This window comes from Coenobita brevimanus, chromosome 20 (assembly GCF_032717465.1).
Source record: "Coenobita brevimanus isolate Jiangsu-jjx chromosome 20, ASM3271746v2, whole genome shotgun sequence".
NCBI lineage: Eukaryota > Metazoa > Arthropoda > Malacostraca > Decapoda > Coenobitidae > Coenobita > Coenobita brevimanus.
This window is the reverse complement of record NC_136973.1, coordinates 23174182-23194004: the sequence shown is the minus strand read 5'-3', so window position 1 is coordinate 23194004 and position 19823 is coordinate 23174182.

Sequence of the window (19823 nt, the reverse complement as noted above, 5' to 3'; positions counted from 1 at the left end):
AAAATCAAAGAAGTACTGCCTGAGGGCCTCCCAGTCCGCGGCTCCGAAATGCCACAGACGATGTTTCCCTGGAGGGTCCACAGGCTGTACCAGAGTGATAGGACAGGTTAAGGTAATAAGGTTGTGATCGGAGGAGCCCAACGGAGAGAAAAGATTAACAGAGTAAGCAGAAGGATTAGTTGTGAGGAAGAGGTCAAGTATGTTGGAGCTCTCTCCAAGGCGGTCAGGGATACGGGTAGGGTGCTGTACAAGCTGCTCTAGGTCATTAAGGATAGAAAAGATGTAGGCTTGTTCACCAGGTGGATCCGTGAAAGGAGAGGAGAGCCAAAGGTGGTGGTGAACATTGAAATCTCCAAGAATGGAGATTTCAGAGAAAGGAGAAATGGACAGAATGTGTTCCATCGTAGAAGTAAGATAGTCGAAGAATTTTTGATAGTCAGTAGAATTAGGGGATAAGAAAACAGCTCAGATATATTTAGTCAGAGAATGACAAGAAAGCCGAAGCCAGAGTGTGGAGAATTCAGAAGAATCAAGTTCAGGAACACGAGAGCAAGATAAGTCGTTGCGTATGTATACACAACAGCCACCTTTGGTTTTGAAATGAGTATAGAGAAAGTAGGAGGATACAGAAAAGGGTTTGCTGTCAGTTGCCTCAGACAGCTGAGTCTTCGTTAGAAAAAGAAGGTGAGGTTTAGAGGAGGAGAGGTGGTGCTCAACAGAGCGAAAGTTAGATGAAAGGCCGCGAATGTTGCAGAAATGAAGAAGAAGAGAGTCAGACAGTGGTTCCAGGCACCTCGAGTCGTCACCGGGAGAGGGGCAGATGGCGGGGGCATTTATGGTCCCCCCCCCTGGGGACTCCGAGGCTGGGTGAATTGACGCCATTTTTGGTGCATTTTGAATAGGAAGTGTAGTGTGTACTGTGCATGTAGTTTGGTGAAGATAGTTAGAGAAATTTGTACTGGAGAGCATGCTGGCCTACTCTCTGTGTAACTGAGACACTGAAAAAGTTCAGCAAAGGGGGATGGTCAGGAACTAGTCCTGAGGGCTGAGGAAACGGGAGCTCCAGCACTCCCTGTCATCAGCTTTCCATCCACCTCGGGAGTACTGCCCTGCTCGACTGGTGCTACAGTCTACTCCTCTGGTTGAGTCAGGCTTACACAAGTGAAGCTTAAAGATTTGAGGGATCTCTGTAAATACGCGTCATATCAATTCCAGGGCTTCTTTGAGGATGTCTACAGCAGTCAGAGAGAAGAGGAGAGAAGGAGGGATGTTGGCTGGGAGGGAGAAAATCTGACTTGGACAAAATCTTCCTCATATATTAACTTCCCACCTCACTCTCCATCACTCCACTCAAGCATTACTGACCTTGAGGGATTAGTAGTTGTGAACATTTTAATTATCTTCATTCGTATCCAGACCTTCATCTGATTATGGATTACACTTTCCAGTTCTAAATCTAAACCATTGGTAAAATTCAGACTTATAACATTCATTAAAATATATAAATAACTCAAAGCACGAGCAGATTTTTAAAGGTTTTTATCTTCTTACTAATGATGTTTAAGGACACACAGTTCTACGTGTCAGTAACATTTTCATGAGGGTTTGGTAGGTAGGTTTGTTGAATAATTGCCTATAAAATATTACAAAAATAATATTTTGGTGTAAGATTCATGTAATTGAAAAACACTCCACTAGTCGATTCAACTGATCTAATACATCATTAATATAGATATTTTATCTGCTTAACCTTAACTCGGCAAAACGGATTTGGTGGTTACGCCCTTCTAGTAACGGGCGCCTCAAGTGTGACTAAGCATACGATCAAACTGCAGAATACACTCGTGGAGCGGGTCGATCGCACAGGTCTAGAATGACACTCCTTTTTTATGTAAGCATGCGACCAGAAGTCTCAAATGCGTCTGAGTCGGTGAAGTGAAGCAGAGGATTTCTAAGGCTGGATCAATGGATGAAAGGATGTACGAGCTATTTAATGGGCATTCTCTTGACAGTACTTCTACTTTATGCTTTTTTCCTCATGTCAAGGAGACTTTTCATAATAAAATGGTAAGAAAAAGCATTACGTAATAAAAATAAATGTTAAGGAAGAAATGATAGGTAGTCACTTAATAGGCTGGTATGGAAGAAGTGTTCAGAGCTTTTTAATATGATGAAAAGATGCTGGGGAGTCACCTAACCTCATACGAGATTCTCCTGCGACCTCCAGTCTTACCAATAGCGATGGCTATGGCGGTGAGGACGTTGGATACGAGGGCCCAGCAGGAGGCGCGGAAGGTCTCCAATGCCATCCTCATCTCCGGCACCTCCTCGTCAGGCAACGGGTAGCTCATGTCCTTCACGTTAAATGCCTCACGCAGCTCCAGGAACTTGGCCGAGGCGTCCAGCCTGCCGGGGAGGAAAGGAACGGATCAAATTATGGCGTCCTTTGGTTCACACCTGACGTGGTGAGAGCAACTGTGTGTGTGTGTGTGTGTGTGTGTGTGTGTGTGTGTGTGTGTGTGTGTGTGTGTGTGTGTGTGTGTGTGTGTGTTTCTTCGTAGTAATTGCAACTCCACGCTCATCTGAGTGTGAACCCAGTAGACTGCAGGCTGAAGTTTCCCTCCTCCAGCAATACTCCATCCTCCTTTCAGCAAGACAGGAAGGGAACTGAGGGACGTTTCCATAACTGAACAGCGTTGCCAGCTGGTCATATCTGTGCCATCCCGTGAAGGCGTTCCTCTCCAACACTATTACTATGCTAAACAAACCACAACAGCTGCCCTGCACAGGCCAGACAAGGGCATGCGGCTCTGCTATAGTTCATTCACTTTAACACTGCGGAGATTTTAGCCTTCTTGCAACCTATGTCCCGCAGCTCAGTAGGAGAATAAGATAATGCTATGGTCCTGCTCCTTTCCTGGACACATTTTTGTGACTACCATCATATTCTAATGTAAACTATTGTTACAACTAAGCATTCAAGATGGACATATGGCAGTTGTAAGCCAAATTAGAATAAAAATGGTATAGTGGAGACAATTTCTGATCCTCACACCACAAAAGGTGTCTCCCAAACAGATTGAAATCGTCTGTCAGTAACGACAATGAAATCAGAAGGCGCCTTGGTAATGAAATGGGATATCAGTTTTTTTTTTTAACTCCTTCATTACAAGACACCAAACACCGTGTATAGCCAGCAGGATTGTTGGCAAGATTAACGCCTTGGATTGGTGTCACCTCCCCATTTTGACGTATTCTTGGTGCCACCATGAAGCTTTACTCAAGAGGAAAAAAAAATCTAGTACTAAAGGGGTTTGTGAGCGCTAGATCTACCAAGCCCCAGTTTGGAAAAGGAAAAAAAAGGTCTCGAAAGCTGAATAAAATCGTCTGAAGATAGCAAGAATAAAATGAGAAAATAAGTGAGTAGAAATGGTTAGACTAGATCAACTCTCTCTCTCTCTCTCTCTCTCTCTCTCTCTCTCTCTCTCTCTCTCTCTCTCTCTCTCTCTTTCAGACGTACTTCTCCCTATCCACAGCTATATATCCATGCCTCTGTGACGGTCCCTTCTCATACTTCAGCTTCGTCTCCTTCCCGAGGCTGAAGAACTTGCTGGCACTCGAGAACACCGCCTCCACCTGTCAACCCAGACGTCATCGTTAGAACACGGAACATAGAACACAGAACATACATCACGGTTAAACCACACTTAGAACATAGAAGATAGAACATAGAACTCAGGCCATAGAACACAGAGCATAGAATAGCTAGAACATAGAACGTAGAACACAATTATAACATGCATCACAGTAAGAACATAGAACAGAGATTTACAGTTAAAGAGAATTAGAACTAGAACGCAGTTACAGCATAGAACATAGATCATGGTTGGAACACTCTACACGGCTAGAACACAGAACACAGATGGAACACAATTAGAACACAGAAAACAGAACATAGAACATAGGTTCTGAGTTATAATTAGTGGCTGATAATACTAAATGGTTTGCTAGGAAAACAACTCTTTTCATCGACATACAAATACACATTTGAATGATGCTTGGGTTTCTAACGAAACTGGAACTAATTAAAAGGTTTTTATTTGAGTATGGTATCCATATTGGTAGAACGAAATGTCCCTTTAAAATGAATTTTGTGGGCCTAGATGTTAACTGTATAATAAACTATCACGTGTCATTTTTTTTTTTTTTTACTTTATCTCGGAATTAGAATTCGGATAATGACGATAATGATAGTGGTAAATTTTGTGGCTGGTTATCTAAAGACAAATGAGGCAGTAAAATAGCATTGTGATATGGATGTGGAATCTTCTGATATATGATTTGGTCATGTGGAGAGGATGAAGAATGAGAGACTGACTGGTAAAGTCTACGTGAGTGAAGTGGAGGGGGAGAGGGAAGGGGAGACCAAGGGTGAAATGGATGGATGGAGTGGTGAGAGCTATGCGAGAGCGGGGTGTAAATTGGAGGGAAGGCATCAGAACGGCAGAGGCCAGGACGACGTGGAGGTGATTTGTTTGTGGCCGTCCCTTACGGGATTATAGCGTCAGGTAATACATGGATAAATTGACTAATTGACTGATTGATTGAGTGTACATGCATAGTAAGTTTTAGGCCAGTCAAAGAAATAAAGTCGTAAGGATATGGCAATAAGCATCGACAAAAAGAACACCAAGAAGAAACCGAGGAGAAAAAAAACCCTCTTTGGAAATGCAAAATATTAATAGATCATGAATTTTTTTAGGTCAAAAGGGTTATTCATATTTCATTCTTGCTACCTCAAAGAAAAAAGAAAAAGAAAAAAAAAGTGTTAATCGGCTCAGGACTGACTTTTCGAACTGTTAGAGCTGCATGTAGGCTTCTTTAACTCCTTCACCATCACCTAAGCTGAATATAATCACTCGGTAGCAGGAAGAATAAACTGCAAATAATGTCCTCAGACTGAAGGGGACTGGGTCATCAATAAGAAACTGAACAGAGAGGCTGATAGAGAGCGAGCAGCGAGGAGAATAGCTGTTAGGTGACATGTTGGAACCTTTATAAAGAACGAAAGAACGATGTAATACAATATATATCACGAAAGAAGAGGTCCTACAACACTCCGAAGACACCCAAAGCCAACAGTGGAGAAAATCGATGACCCCTTGTAAACTGGGGATCAAAATACTTAATAAACTGAGTGCGCCATGGTGTGAGCGATGTCCCTGGATTTTGACTGTCACTGATGGAACACCTGTAATTGTTTGATGTGATCAGTCTGCATCCCAAAATACAACGTGGAGTCAGCAACGATATAAAGATCACACATGTACTACCGCCACCGCATGCTTCAAAAATTATCGCCAAAACCTGGATTTCGGTCCACACCTTGACGCTCTTATTTTTGACAACACAGTGCTCAGGCCTACTCCCGAGATGGCAGGACTGGAAACAGCCGTCCCTCCTACTGGTGAACTGGAAGTCTTTCCTGAAAGAGAGGATGATGATGGTGATGATGATGTTGAAAACAGTTACAGCCAGTAAGTCAGAGAGGAGAAAGCTTTGCCACCCACCAACCCACCTGTTGGCTGGGAATGCCGTGGTTCTTGAGGTACACAAAGCCCACACCGGTCAGGGCCGCTCCCAGCTCCTTTGCCACCCGCTGGAGATCATCCTCGCTCACCCCCCCAGCAACACCCAAGCCAACAGAAGAAGAAAGATTAGACTTTTGAGTATTGACTGCGGAAGGCTCATCTAGATGATCATTTTTTGCATAACTCTCCGCCTTCCTCCTACAACACTAGCGGCAACAGTCGAAGTTACATCCAGGTCCCCAGTTGTACATCTGGGTAAACAGGGACAAAGGGAAAATAAAATACGTCCAGCAGCTTGACTGATGCGAGATTCTAACTCAAGTCCTTAAATATCGAGTTGGATATCCTATCCAATGAACCGTCCCCCCCCCCCACTCTCCCCTGCGCCTGAAGGAGGGTTCCTACCGAGAATGTGGTAAAAACTTTATTCGAAACATAGGACGAAGAATTTGAAGTCAGTACCAAATTTAGGTACTAACTCATCTTTTGGAAGTCTCTCACTCTCTCTCTCTCTCTCTCTCTCTCTCTCTCTCTCTCTCTCTCTGTAATATCCTTCATCTTCTTTCTTTCTTTTATGTGAAATGTAGGTGGTCCGGAATGTGTGTGTGTGTGTGTGTGTGTGTGTGTGTGTGTGTGTGTGTGTGTGTGTGTGTGTGTGTGTGTGTGTGTGTGTGTGTGTGTGTGTGTGTGTGTGTGTGTGTGTGTGTGTGTGTGTGTGTTTCCCAAATTAAACTAACCTCGTCTAACCTGACCAAACAAATGATAATGCATACAGATCGAACAGTGCAGCAACAATGAAGCCTGACATCCGCAAGTAAAACACCTCGACCTCATCATAATATATTTTAACGAGGGTCGATGAGGTTAGTTCAGTTTCTAAATACACGTTTTCAGTCACTTACAACATAAACTCAAACTGTATAAGAAACAAAATTGTGAAAGAAAAGGAGCCACTAACCTTGTTTTAAAAAATTACAAGCTTAATTCCCTTGTTAAACCTGTCATCATTGGAACTGCTCAGTATTGTATTCCAGTTTACCCAGACGATTTTACATTTTTGGGAGAGACATAAGAGCCTGAGTGTTAATGGAGTCACCAATAAACCTCTAGTGGTCTGTTCGCCATTGAGGCCAAAGCCCCTGATCGTTAAGGCACACACATATGTATATTTTAATTATTTTTTATTTGTTTTTTAATATTTTATAATGTACCGGTATATGTTTTCCTTTTTCATATAACCCATAAAAATACCTAATTAAATAAAATCAAAAACTATAACTAATAAACCTAACAGGCAAATCTCTAACCTACACTAAATTCTAAAGATACAAATAGGTAAACTACACTAATGGGAGAAATACCTGTACTTAGAGAACACCATCGACTGCAGATAATTAGGTCTGTTCGGATGCAAGAATATTCTTTAAAATCATTGCAATCATTCCACTTAAGCAGTAAAGGTTTAATTCTCAAAGTAATTCGCCTAAGAAGAGGTGTTAAGAATCCTTCCTAGCCTGGTACAATAAGGTTTTTATATCACCCTCTTTCTTAGTTATCTATCAGTTATTTAACTCTAAGCTATCTATCTCACCCATCACATTATTTGACCCAAAACTACCTCACCCATTGCAGCTTCTTTAACACTTGTATGTCTATTATATCTTTTTAGTAACGACATAGACTGAACAGATAACGTATAAGGGTATATTAACGTGTCAAATTAAAAAAATGGACTAGTAAGGATGAGTTGCCAAAGAGCCTATTATGCTTACGGTATTAAATTAACACACAATGACAGGAGTAAATAAACTGATCACGTGACCGGAACACACACACACACACACACACACACACACACACACACACACACACACACTGCAGCGGGGACATGACGGCCAATAGTTTAATTCCTACACTCCTAAGACCTAATTTTACAGCACAGTCACCAACAAAAGTAGTGTCGCTTGTCCTGCTCCTCTTTTCATGAACTTAGAAAATCAGGCTCGTAAAACCGCAGCGACCTACACTGATGACATTGATCCATAGATGAATAAAGTCATAAGTATTCATCCAGTTCCAGAGAAATGAAGTTCCTCTGATCCCTCTGATTACAGACCAATAGCTATCACATCTTCTCTTGATAAAGTTTTTGAGATTGTAATTAATAAGCACATGGTTAAATGATGAGAATGAAGTCGCCAAAAACTATGAAAGCGAAGCACCTCATGTCCGGGGATCGTTAGTGAGAGACAGGTGCACAGAGCCGCTCCACTTAGAAGTGATCCCACATCTAGAAAACCGATTGTCCGACCATCGTTTGAGGGCAGGGCCGCCGACAGCCATCACCAGACCCTGGGCAAGATTATCGACAGTGGGCCCCCCTTCCCCTGAAATCTGTGCTGAATATACGAGTATTGTACTCTATGTCTAGCTCACGGTTAAAGTGCTCCCTAACCAGTGTGTAATGGCACATTGATGTACTGCCCAATGAATTCTGGTGTGCCATAGCGTCTTCCCCTCCCTCTCTACAAAACAGCGATAATAACTACAAGGAAATTATACTACATACAGGCTATATTATGTAAAGAAAAATAATTAATACTATTGTGTAAAGGAAAGAAACAAATGAATACATTAAAGTTTCCTATGATTTCATGTATTCATGCAGTACTTTATATATGAAAATTGCACTCCATTCACGTAATACATGATACATGTTACAGTTTCTTTCCACTTAACACTATCTTGGAGGTCTCGGGCCCCCCCTTCGGGCCCGGGCCCCGGGGATTGTCCCCATCTACCTCTCCCCTCTCTCTTTTTCCCTATTTGAACGGGGGGGCTTATCTTATCGTATCTTGACTTGCTGATTAAGACTTCTTGAACGCTTTAATTATTTTTCGTTTTTTTAAATTATTTTTCGTCTTTTACTTCGTGTATGTATGTATGTACAGTATGTATGTATGTATATAATAGGATAGATAGGGAGGTATGTACTGTAAGTAGCCAGGTAGATAGGTGAAAATCAGTGTCGATCATGTGGAGGATGTGGAAAATCGTTGCTACCAATATAAAGCCGTGAGCCACTTCTGCAACGGGCTGCAGTATGCACTGAGCAAGGAGGCCGGAGTTGTGAACATCTGCTGTAAATATGAATGACGTACCAGTGTCTAGCATATTGTATAATATTGTTAAAAAATCTCATTGTAAATGATGGACGTCTCATTTACAGTCCCCTGACTCCAACACATCCAGAGCCGATCTGTGGAGTGCTGTAACTCCCAAACTATTGAGATTTCGCAATATGCTCATTTAGGAATTTGCATTCAGTATCGTCTCCGGAACATCCCCCCTGATTTTTGCTACATATTTACTGAACACCCTGTATACTAATCCCTGTAATTCTACATGTCTATAATTATTACATGACATATTAATGCCTATATGTATGTATGTGTATATGTATTTATGTATGTCTCAATCTACCTCTCTTCATAGACATTTTTACTCATTCTTAATGTTTCATTCTTTTTCTTTTAATATCAGAGTTTCGTCTCACGCAATGGTTCCCATCCTATAGTTCAACAATTCTTGGTTCAGGGATCCCCAGTTTCAGGACTTTGTGTTGGTCAGTATCATGCAAACGAAGGACCAATGAATACATTTGGTAAGCATGAGATGTTATGATTTTACGTTGATGATTCATGTATGACGGAGGGAAAGGATGTTACCTAAATTCATAAAATTGTTTACAACTTTTCAGCCTGTCCATAAAACAGAACATGGCTTTGGCACATAGTATACTGAACACTGTGCTGCTATGACAAGAGTGAATGCAATAATTATATAAATGTGAAGAAAAACTACATTTCAAAATCAAGAGATGAAGCCGTCATTGGTCGGATCCGACAGCAGAATTTTTTTACGGGCTTATGTCCCAAACAACGTCTAACTTCCAAACAGTGTTTAGTAAATTACAGTAAGTGATAAGTAAGCCATAACACCTAAATTAGAATCAGTGTTCAGTTACTCACCTAACTGGCCGAGGTCGACGATTGGGATGGTGGTGGTGTCTGGCTTCTTGCTGGACATGACTGGGGCCTCACTGAGGGTACAGAGCTTCATGAGACAGGGAGAAAAGTTAATGCACAGTGTAGTATCTACACTGTGGGTTAATGGATACACAGGTAGACCGAAAGAAAACGATAGATCGACACAGGAAGAAAGGCAAGGAGAGATAGAAAGACTTAGTTACAGGGTATTACCCTGTCAAACTTCTAGATAAATATATGGTTTTATACGGTGATGGTGGTATTTGTAGTGGTAGTGGTAGTTGTGGGGATGGTTGTGGTGTAGTGGTGGTTTTGGTTGGGCGCAGTGGAGGTTGTGGTGATAATTAATGGTTGTGGTGGTAGTGGTGCTTGTGGCAGTTATAGCAGTAGTGATAGTTGTGATAACGGAGGTGATGATAAAAGTGGTGGTTGCAGTAAAGGGGATAGTTGTGGTAATGGTGATAGTTGAGGTGGAAATGGTGGTTGTGGTCATAGGGATATCTGTGATGATAGTGGTGGTTGTGCTAATATTGGCAGGTGCAGTAAGTGCTATTTTTGGTGACAGGGATACTATAGTCGCTGCGTGCCACTCTGAGGTTGTTATTATCGTGCCCTGGCAACGACCATTCAAAAGTGAGTCTGGTTTCGTGTAAAATAAGAGACGCATGTGATTCGTGTATAATATGTTCGTGTATAATAATGTTCGTGTATACTATATTCGTGCATAATAATATGATTCGTGTATAATATGATACGAAATCAGACGCACTTTTGAGTGGTAAGTTGCCAGGGTACGATAATGACAACCTGAGTCGTGCGCCGCGACTATAGTGGTAATTGTGGTAGTAGTGGCAAAAGTGACTGTTGTGGTGGTTGTGGTAATTGTAACTGTTGTGGTGGTAATGGTAGTTGTAGTAAAAATTGTCGTGGTTGTGGTAGGTGTAGTAACAGGGATATTTATGGTGGCAATGGTGGCTGTGGTAGGTGTGGTAATAGGGACAATTGTGGTGGCAGTGGTTGTTGTGGTAGGTGTGGTAACAGGGATAGTTGTGGTGGTTGTGGTAGGTGTGGTAACAGGGATAGTTGTGGTAGGTGAGGTAATAGGGATAGTTGTGGTGGTAGTGGTGGTTGTGGTAGGTGTGGTAACAGGGATAGTTGTGGTGATCGTGGTACGTGTGGTGGCATAATGAGGGACGTACCCGAGGGAAGAGAAAGGTATACAAACACATGCACACAGCCCTGAGATTGTGGGCAGACTGATAAGGATTAGCTGTGCTCCATACGAAATATTTTACACATTCTACCCTTCTAGCCATCCTTCCCGTACCTGAACCTCTCTCCCTCTCTCTTTCCCTCCCCCTCCCCCAACATCTCCCTCCCTCCCCATCTTCCTCCCCCTCTCTCTCCCCTTCCCATAATGCAGTGGTTCTTAACCTTTTTTCTTGGCGACCAAAAATCCATAAGATGATCTATATGGCGACCCAAACCCTCGTAAACTTACTCTGCACCAGAACTGAAACAAACATATGTGTCATATGTGACTAAAACCAAAGTAATATTTCAATATTTTATTGATGTCATAATAAATAAATTTCATTTTTATTATATGCACTTCCTAAGAACTAAAATATCAACACATTTTGGCAGGAAAAAAATAAATCGAAGATCAGAAAATCAAAATAATTCATTCATGTTCATGATACACCTATTTACTCTGACCATTAAGGAGAGAGTGACAATTTTGGATGTTGTCTGAGACATAAAGTACTATAATCAGTGAGATCCCTGGCACTGAAAAGTTTCAATCAGCTTTTCAAACCGGGGTGATTTAGATGACAGACTGCATCTTAGGTCATGCTCTGGTTGTAGACGGTTTCTGTACTGTGTGAGTGCAGAAAATCCTGTCTCACACAGATGAGTTGTAGCAAAGGGAAGGAGTGCTTTCAGGGCTTCACCTCCAAGAATTTTCTTTTCTTTGTAAACTCTGATCCAGAATGAGCTCAGTGATTCGTCGTGTTTCCTGAAATCATAACGAAGTGTTTCATCATTCTGAACCTCGATGCGCTGCTCCTGGAGGTAGCTGATGTTCGAAATCTCGTCAGGTAAGTCTTCAGCTTCAATGCTGAAGGGATTTCTTACCCAGGCATATTTCATCACATTCTCAGGAATGTAGTGAAAAACTCTTCGATTAGTCTGGAAATATGTTCCACAATGATGCTTTGGACCTGGGTGAGAGAAAATTTTTCGTCTTCCAGAAATTCACTCAAAGATGGAACGACGCAGTCTTCCCAGTCTCAGATTTACTCTTCCACAGCTTCAGTTCCCCATTGAATGCAGTTACCTTCTCTGACAGCCCAATTAATGTCTGATCGTGACCTTGCATTGAAATGTTCAAGGCGTTAATCTCAGCAAAGATATCTGCAAGATAAGCCGTTTGCATCACCTACTTTGAATAAGAGATTCTTTGGGGCCAGTGATTATTTATTTATTTTTTCTTTTTGCTAGAAATATCTCAGTCTCGTTCCGCATTTCAGGCAACCGTTGGAGCACCCTTCCCCGTGACAGCCACCTAACCTCAGAGTGGTACAACACGCGTACATGTTCTGAACCAAAATCAAAACACATCCGACTGATGATCCTGGAGGGCACAGCCCTAGATTAATTATGTTAGGACTCCATATTATAATTACAAATCATAATAGACAGATAGATAGAGAGACAGATAGAAGCAGGGAGTCAGATGATGAGAAGGTATTGTGTCTGCGAGAATCGAGCAATGCTAAACATGCTTACACACTCTTAACTCAAGGAATGCTTTATTGGCACATGACAGCGCCTAGTGACCATACACACACATACACACATACTCACACACAGGCTTCTAGAACTTTCCACTCACAAGGAACACACGTGATACGTCTCCTGTTTGACCAGAATTTAGGAAAGAGAGGTCAGAAAGAAGCTAGCCATAGAACAGACAGGTCGCAGGAAGAAGGGCTTAGCAACTTGAGAGAGAGACAGAGAGATAGCTAGCGGGACTCTATACTTCGCTCTGTGTGAGAGACTTGTTAATATTTCCAAGACAAATAAAAATAGTCCCATACTATTCTTTACCTCTCCTGTCACTACATGACAAATGGAAAAGAAGATTAACTACTCACGAAGCTACTCAAGTATAACAACCGCTCGTCCACAAGTCTAATATATATATAACTCAACTACAAGTAACCACAAAGGAGTTACAAAGTCTTTATGACATTTGGTAGCAGCGAACGTATACGACCCTCGTCTACGAATCAACAGTGAATTCCTACAAAATATCAAGATTGAAAAGAAAGAAAAAAAAAACTCTCACAACCAACAACACAACCAGCTCCTGACAGTTCTCTCTAACCCCCCCTCCGTCTCCCCGATCATCATGCTGATGTAGAGGTGAAGAGATCACACGACGCCTTGCCAGTAGTTTAACGAAGTACTGATACAAACAATCTTGAAATTTCTACGACGAACCAACGAACTACAACCATCTACAATCAACTACAAGTAACAACTCTACGAGTCGTCTGTATAATCTTCTACACGCACCTACAAGTAGCGGCAGTCTTCATCTTACAACGAGTAAATCACAAGAAAAAAGGACCACGAATACCTCGAGGAAGAAAAACGGAACAAACAAACGAAGAGTGAGACACGACTCATAACTCATCCTACTCACTCGTCTTCACTCAAGTTACTCATCGGTACTCATTCACTCACCACAGCTACCAGTGTGGGAAGTCGACGTCATCATGCGTGCTTGCTGAAAATACGCCACGTCGGACAACACACCACCTGCACCACCACTCACACCATTCCCACCACGGTAAAAATTAGTAAGTTACATAGTTACTTCATTTATACAATACACAGTGATAGACAATAAGCTTCTGCACAAACATATAAAACGTGCTGTATAGTTACAGCTTAAATACACATACTTACTTCAGTTGTCTGCATAACTCAAACACTAAATAATCACCAACAATAAATATTCTACACTGTATATATTCATTCATTTATTATAACATTTATTTACTACCAACGAGTGTTACCATTTATACCTACATAAAATATGTGTTTCATACATACAACTATACATTATTACATCTACAAAGTAATAAAGAAAATATACCATCACAGTTATTCAGTGAGCGATCAAAAGAACTGTATTAAACATTTATTAATGAAAACTACCTAGTGGAAACAGATAAATTAAGTTACAAGGAAAACCAGAAAAAAAAAAAAAATGGCCAACACAAATGACGTTAGCAAGAATGAACATCTTCAACACAATCGTGAAGACAATGATTTCCACACAGTGCTGACACACATATTACCCACGATAGGTACAAGTGAACAACAAGTCAGTGTATATAGGTAATACTGTATATAGTGTATATATATTTTTTTTTATATAAAATAAAATATGGGACTATATAATATCATTTTCAGTAATACCTGTGCAATATAAACTAAACTTTAAAAAAGTATCCCAAGGAAATTAGCCAGTAATTATACAACCATGAACAACATAGAAAAGACGTACACAAGCGAAGAAAAACAACAATACATACAAAAAAAAAAAAAAAGAGAGAGAGAAAGAAAAAGTAAGACAGAAAAAAGAGAGAAACAGAGTAAGATCACATAAAAAACAAATGAAAATAAGTGTGTTACTACATATGCCAAAATACCACATAAACTACAAACAAAAAAGCAAACGGTTGTCTCCACAAGCTAGTGGCATGGCACATCATATCATCGACCGCAGCATGACCGGATTCATATGTTAGGACTGCAATTATTACAATTATGTAACGACAAACGATTGCATTATGTTACACTTGCTACAATTATGTAACTACAAACGATATGTAACAATTATGTAACTCCATATTATAATTATGTAACGACAAGCGATTGCATTATGTTACACTTGCTACAATTATGTAACTACAAACAATACTACAAACAGTATGTACCATTTATGTAACAGTTGCATTAACAAGATGTAACTTTTATGTAACTTTAACTACAATTATGTAACTACAAACGATATGTAACAATTATGTAACGTAAAACGATTGCATTATGTTACACTTTGCCAATTAACAGTTGCATTAACATGATGTACCTTTTATGTAACTTTAACTACAATTATGTACCTACAAACGATATGTAACAATTATGTAACGACAAATGATTGCATTATGTTACACTTTGCCAATTATGTAACAGTTGCATTAACAAGATGTAACTTTTATGTAACTTTAACTACAATTATGTAACTACAAGTAATATGTACCATTTATGTAACAGTTGCATTAACAAGATGTAACTTGTATGTAACTTTAACTACAATTATAAGGCCAAGACACTTATGTAACAGTTGCATTAACAAAATGTAACTACAATTATAAGGCCAACACAGTTATGCATTAACACAATATTTTGTAACAATTCATAAAATGTTACAATTATGTATTACCACAATGTTAGTACAATATTATAAGTCATACAACTATAGCACAATTCTGTATTACCAGTATCATCATACAAGTTAGCTGAAATATTAGACATTACTAAAGTGATAACTCTATGTAATGTATAACCTAGCAGTATTACCATTGCACAATTATATGCATATGTCTGTTATACATACACATCTCACAAAATGTATACAACTTGTTTAAAATGTAATATTACTGAATAATCACTATTTACTATGAATATTATATGTATACAATATTCATACAATTATGTTACTTTTACAATATTATGTATTTCACTTAATTAGCTCATAAGTTCATTATAATGTGTATATAATATGTATTAATATGTTATAACTATTAACTGTCGATGGTACGCTATTTTCGCGTGACCGAGCAATATGTTAGGACTCCATATTATAATTACAAATCATAATAGACAGATAGATAGAGAGACAGATAGAAGCAGGGAGTCAGATGATGAGAAGGTATTGTGTCGGCGAGAATCGAGCAATGCTAAACATGCTTACACACTCTTAACTCAAGGAATGCTTTATAGACACACAACAGCGCCTAGCGACCATACACACACATACACACATACTCACACACAGGCTTCTAGAACTTTCCACTCACAAGGAACACACGTGATACGTCTCCTGTTTGACCAGAATTTAGGAAAGAGAGGTCAGAAAGAAGCTAGCCATAGAACAGACAGGTCGCAGGGAGAAGGGCTTAGCAACTTGAGAGAGAGACAGAGAGATAGCTAGCGGGACTCTATACTTCGCTCTGTGTGAGAGACTTGTTAATATTTCCAAGACAAATAAAAATAGTCCCATACTATTCTTTACCTCTCCTGTCACTACATGACAAATGGAAAAGAAGATTAACTACTCACGAAGCTACTCAAGTATAACAACCGCTCGTCCACAAGTCTAATATATATATAACTCAACTACAAGTAACCACAAAGGAGTTACAAAGTCTTTATGACAATTAAACTGACTACCTGGATGACTTCCTGCATCACTTTCTGTAACTCAGGTGACAACCCCTGAGAAGCAAGATTCTCACGGTGAAGGAGACAGTGAACAATCAGCACGAATGGATTTTCTTTAACTCTAGTAGCCATGACGTACTCTCAGCATTGCTGGTGCACAGTCACAACAGACATAAAACACTGATTCCACTGAAACCTTTCAGTCCACAGTACTGAAATTATCTTCTCTGGTTGTGGTTGTGTGTAATGGCTGACAGAACAGAAATTCCTCTTCCATGTCTTCTGGACCTCGGTACCGTAGGTAAGCCATAAGCTGGGCATCATTACTCCGAAATGAAATCGGTTAAGTTTTAAAATATAAATTGTACAGTACCGGTACTCTATTCCCAGTTGTGTGCATGGTAATAATCTTTTTTTAAGCCAAATGCAATCGCCTACTGTAGGAGAGAGAGAGAGAGAGAGAGAGAGAGAGAAAGAGAGAGAGAGAGAGAGAATGTAAAGTGTGAAGTATCGACAAGTACGGTAATATGTTAAAAAGTAATAGTATAGAACATTAATAATATCAGTAATATATTTGTCTCTTGGCGACCCACTCCAAATGGCTTGGCGATCCAAATTTGGGTCGCGACCCATAGGTTAAGAACCACTGCCATAATGCACGAAGAGCATTGGTGGTCACACAGCCTCCCCTCTCCACCTCCACAGCGTAACATACTCACAAATGGACTTTAACCAGTAAACTCTACCTCTCTTTCTCACGCCGGTCAAACTGGTGGACTCAGTCAGTTTTCTCCTGGATATAAAGCGACTACAGCGGGGCGTATCATAGATGATTATAGGGCAAGATCGAGACAACGTAATGTAACGGGGGTGGGTGTTTACGACGGATCGTTTTCCCTTTCATGCTATCTGCCACCTGAATATAAAGTCAAAGCACAACCCGTCCCCTTAACTCCAGTTATTGCATGCACAAGAAAAAAAGGGTAATATAACAGCTAATTACCTTAAATTATATCTTATTAAAGTCTAGGTTATAATTTAATAAAGTACACACATTCTCCTGCCTACTTAGGACAACCACTACTAAAAAATACTAATACTCAAGACACGGGTAAGTGGGGTGGGTGAGGTAGGGCTCAGAGGTAGGTGTGGCGAGGTGACTATAAGGCACGGTGTCTCCACCGAAACATCTGTTAGGGCCTTTCTACCGAGATCATGGTAGCACCTTACCCAGGTATTTCTTCTCCCAGCACCTGTGCCTTGGAATTTATTTGATTTACACTAGAAACATAATACTATATGTGATCCTAAGTTCACACTAATGAGTAAGTACAAATTACAGAATTGGCAGAGTACATATTATGGTATTTGTTTGAAAAAGTAGTAGGAAATAAAATTTTTATGAGCTAGAGTTATACTTAGATTAGGTAAGTTTACCCTTAAACACCCAGTTGCTTCCCACGACCTGGAAAAAGTAAAGATTCTAACTTTTATTAATTTACCACTATGAGCCATTAATTAACTTATATTCAGTTACTACTTGGAATGTAATCACTAGTTATAAACTGGCATACAGGAATGATTCTGTACTAAAACACTGCCACGACGGTGAACAAAGGCTTTTTCCAGCAGGCCATTCACTTCATTTCTCTTAATCACTTCTCAGTTTATGCTAAGACTACTTCAGGCTACATTTAATGTGTCCATGAGGAATATGCGTGTGAGTACTAACCTCTTTAGGGGGTCAAAATAACCTACAGATCCACGAGGAGTATGAGTGCGAGAAGGATCCCTGCCCAGCACTGCTCCGCGTCGTGTTATAGACAGAGGCGAGGGGAGCCGCTAAAGGGATGAGACGAGGGAAAATTCCATTTACCAACTTTTTTCTTAGCTAATTTGTCAGTATGAATTTAATATGAGAGGAAGAGTTATCGAATATGATTGTTATCATGCACTCTTCTGTTTTTAATACTTCAGTTTTACCTCACCACCTCCTATAATCATACCATGAACATAATAGGCCAGGATCATGGAAGGGAACCTGAAAAAAATTCGAGATAGCTGAGTTTTTCAGGAAAGCTACTTGGAAGCATGCCAAGTTGAAATCCACAAACATTCTAAACATTCCACATGAGCTAGCCGTGTGGGACGAAAATCCATGATGGCCGCCAACGGCATGGGACTCTTATATAACTGGGACCAGAAGTCACAGATGGTCATGTAATACTCCTTTTTAAAGGTTTTTGGGTATAAGAAAACCATTTTTACCATTATTTCAATGATTTATTGATGTATGTTCAAGATATGATGAAGGTAATGATGTTCAAGATATGAAGGTAATGTACTGTTTTAAACAAAGTGGTAAAGTCAACACATTTAAAGCCAACAACCAGCACTAACTTTTGCCAGCAGTAGTTATTGAACTACTGTTTTTTTTTAAATATATATATATTTTTTTAGTATCATATCTACTAATGGTCACAATTATAGCATGGGGACTCTATCTTCCCCACCAGGTGGGCATGGATTAGCACAAGATTGGCCAATACACGAGGAACACATCGGTGTACAGTTGAGCCCTGCTTTCCGACATTTACATCTCTTAACACACATTTGTTTACATCCACATAACACATTGAGAAGAACATGCTCTGTTGCTACTGGTCTGTCAGTCAAAATGGGATTGAGCATTCCACCTTGAAGCTCCCAACCGCAGTCAGTAGGATTTAGATCTTCAACATTGCCCAACCACTTCTGAACTGCAAAGTAGGCTCGTTATGAGTGATACTTTGCAGCTGAGGATGTAGGAGGTAGGCTCTGAAGTTGGAAACTGCTGGATGCTTTGCTCAACCTCTGCTTGTACTGCACAAATTTCAGCTTATTAAGTGTTGTACATGATGGATTGGCATTATATAACTTCAGTAAGAATATTTCCTCCACTCTGGCTACTTCTTCATGCCTGACAATGCTCTTCTCAAACACCTCCAACGTCCTCCAATCCTCACTTTTCAAGACTGTCATGGCCTTCATTTTGCCGTTGCCATATAAGGCAGAGAATGTGTCACATTCGGTGATAGCGAGTGCTGTTAATATGTGCTGTTGGGTGTGTGAATGCATTGCCTGCTGGATGCTGTGTATGCTATAAACAAGGTCTCTTGCATACTGCATGTAGATATTGTTTGTTGTGGCCCTATCAACCAACATGACAAACAGACCTGTATCGTTTACCACAAGGACAACAGGTCGTGTGAAGTTCCCAGCAAATGCCAATGCTTTGATACTTATTAAGTAGTCAGCATCAGCTTGACTTTGACAACAGCAAGCAACGTCTTCAGATGTAAGCCGTTCCTTCAGACCACTGATTAACCATGATTTGGTATGATTTGCTAAAATGGAGCATTTATTGCCCGTGACTGATGTGTTGAAATCAAACACTATGTCTGAAGAGACATTTGGATCAGTGCGGCGGTTCTGTTCAGCGACCTTGGTTGACGGGGTAAGATTTGTGTAGCCATCAAAGCAGACAGTGCATTCTTTGCCATAGTTACTGATAACGTGATTCACATAGCTGCCACACATATCACCGTACGTGCAGGCCACAGGCCATGTCAATTTTGCAGTAAATGTCCTCCATCCACCACATAGCATGGGTTCTTAA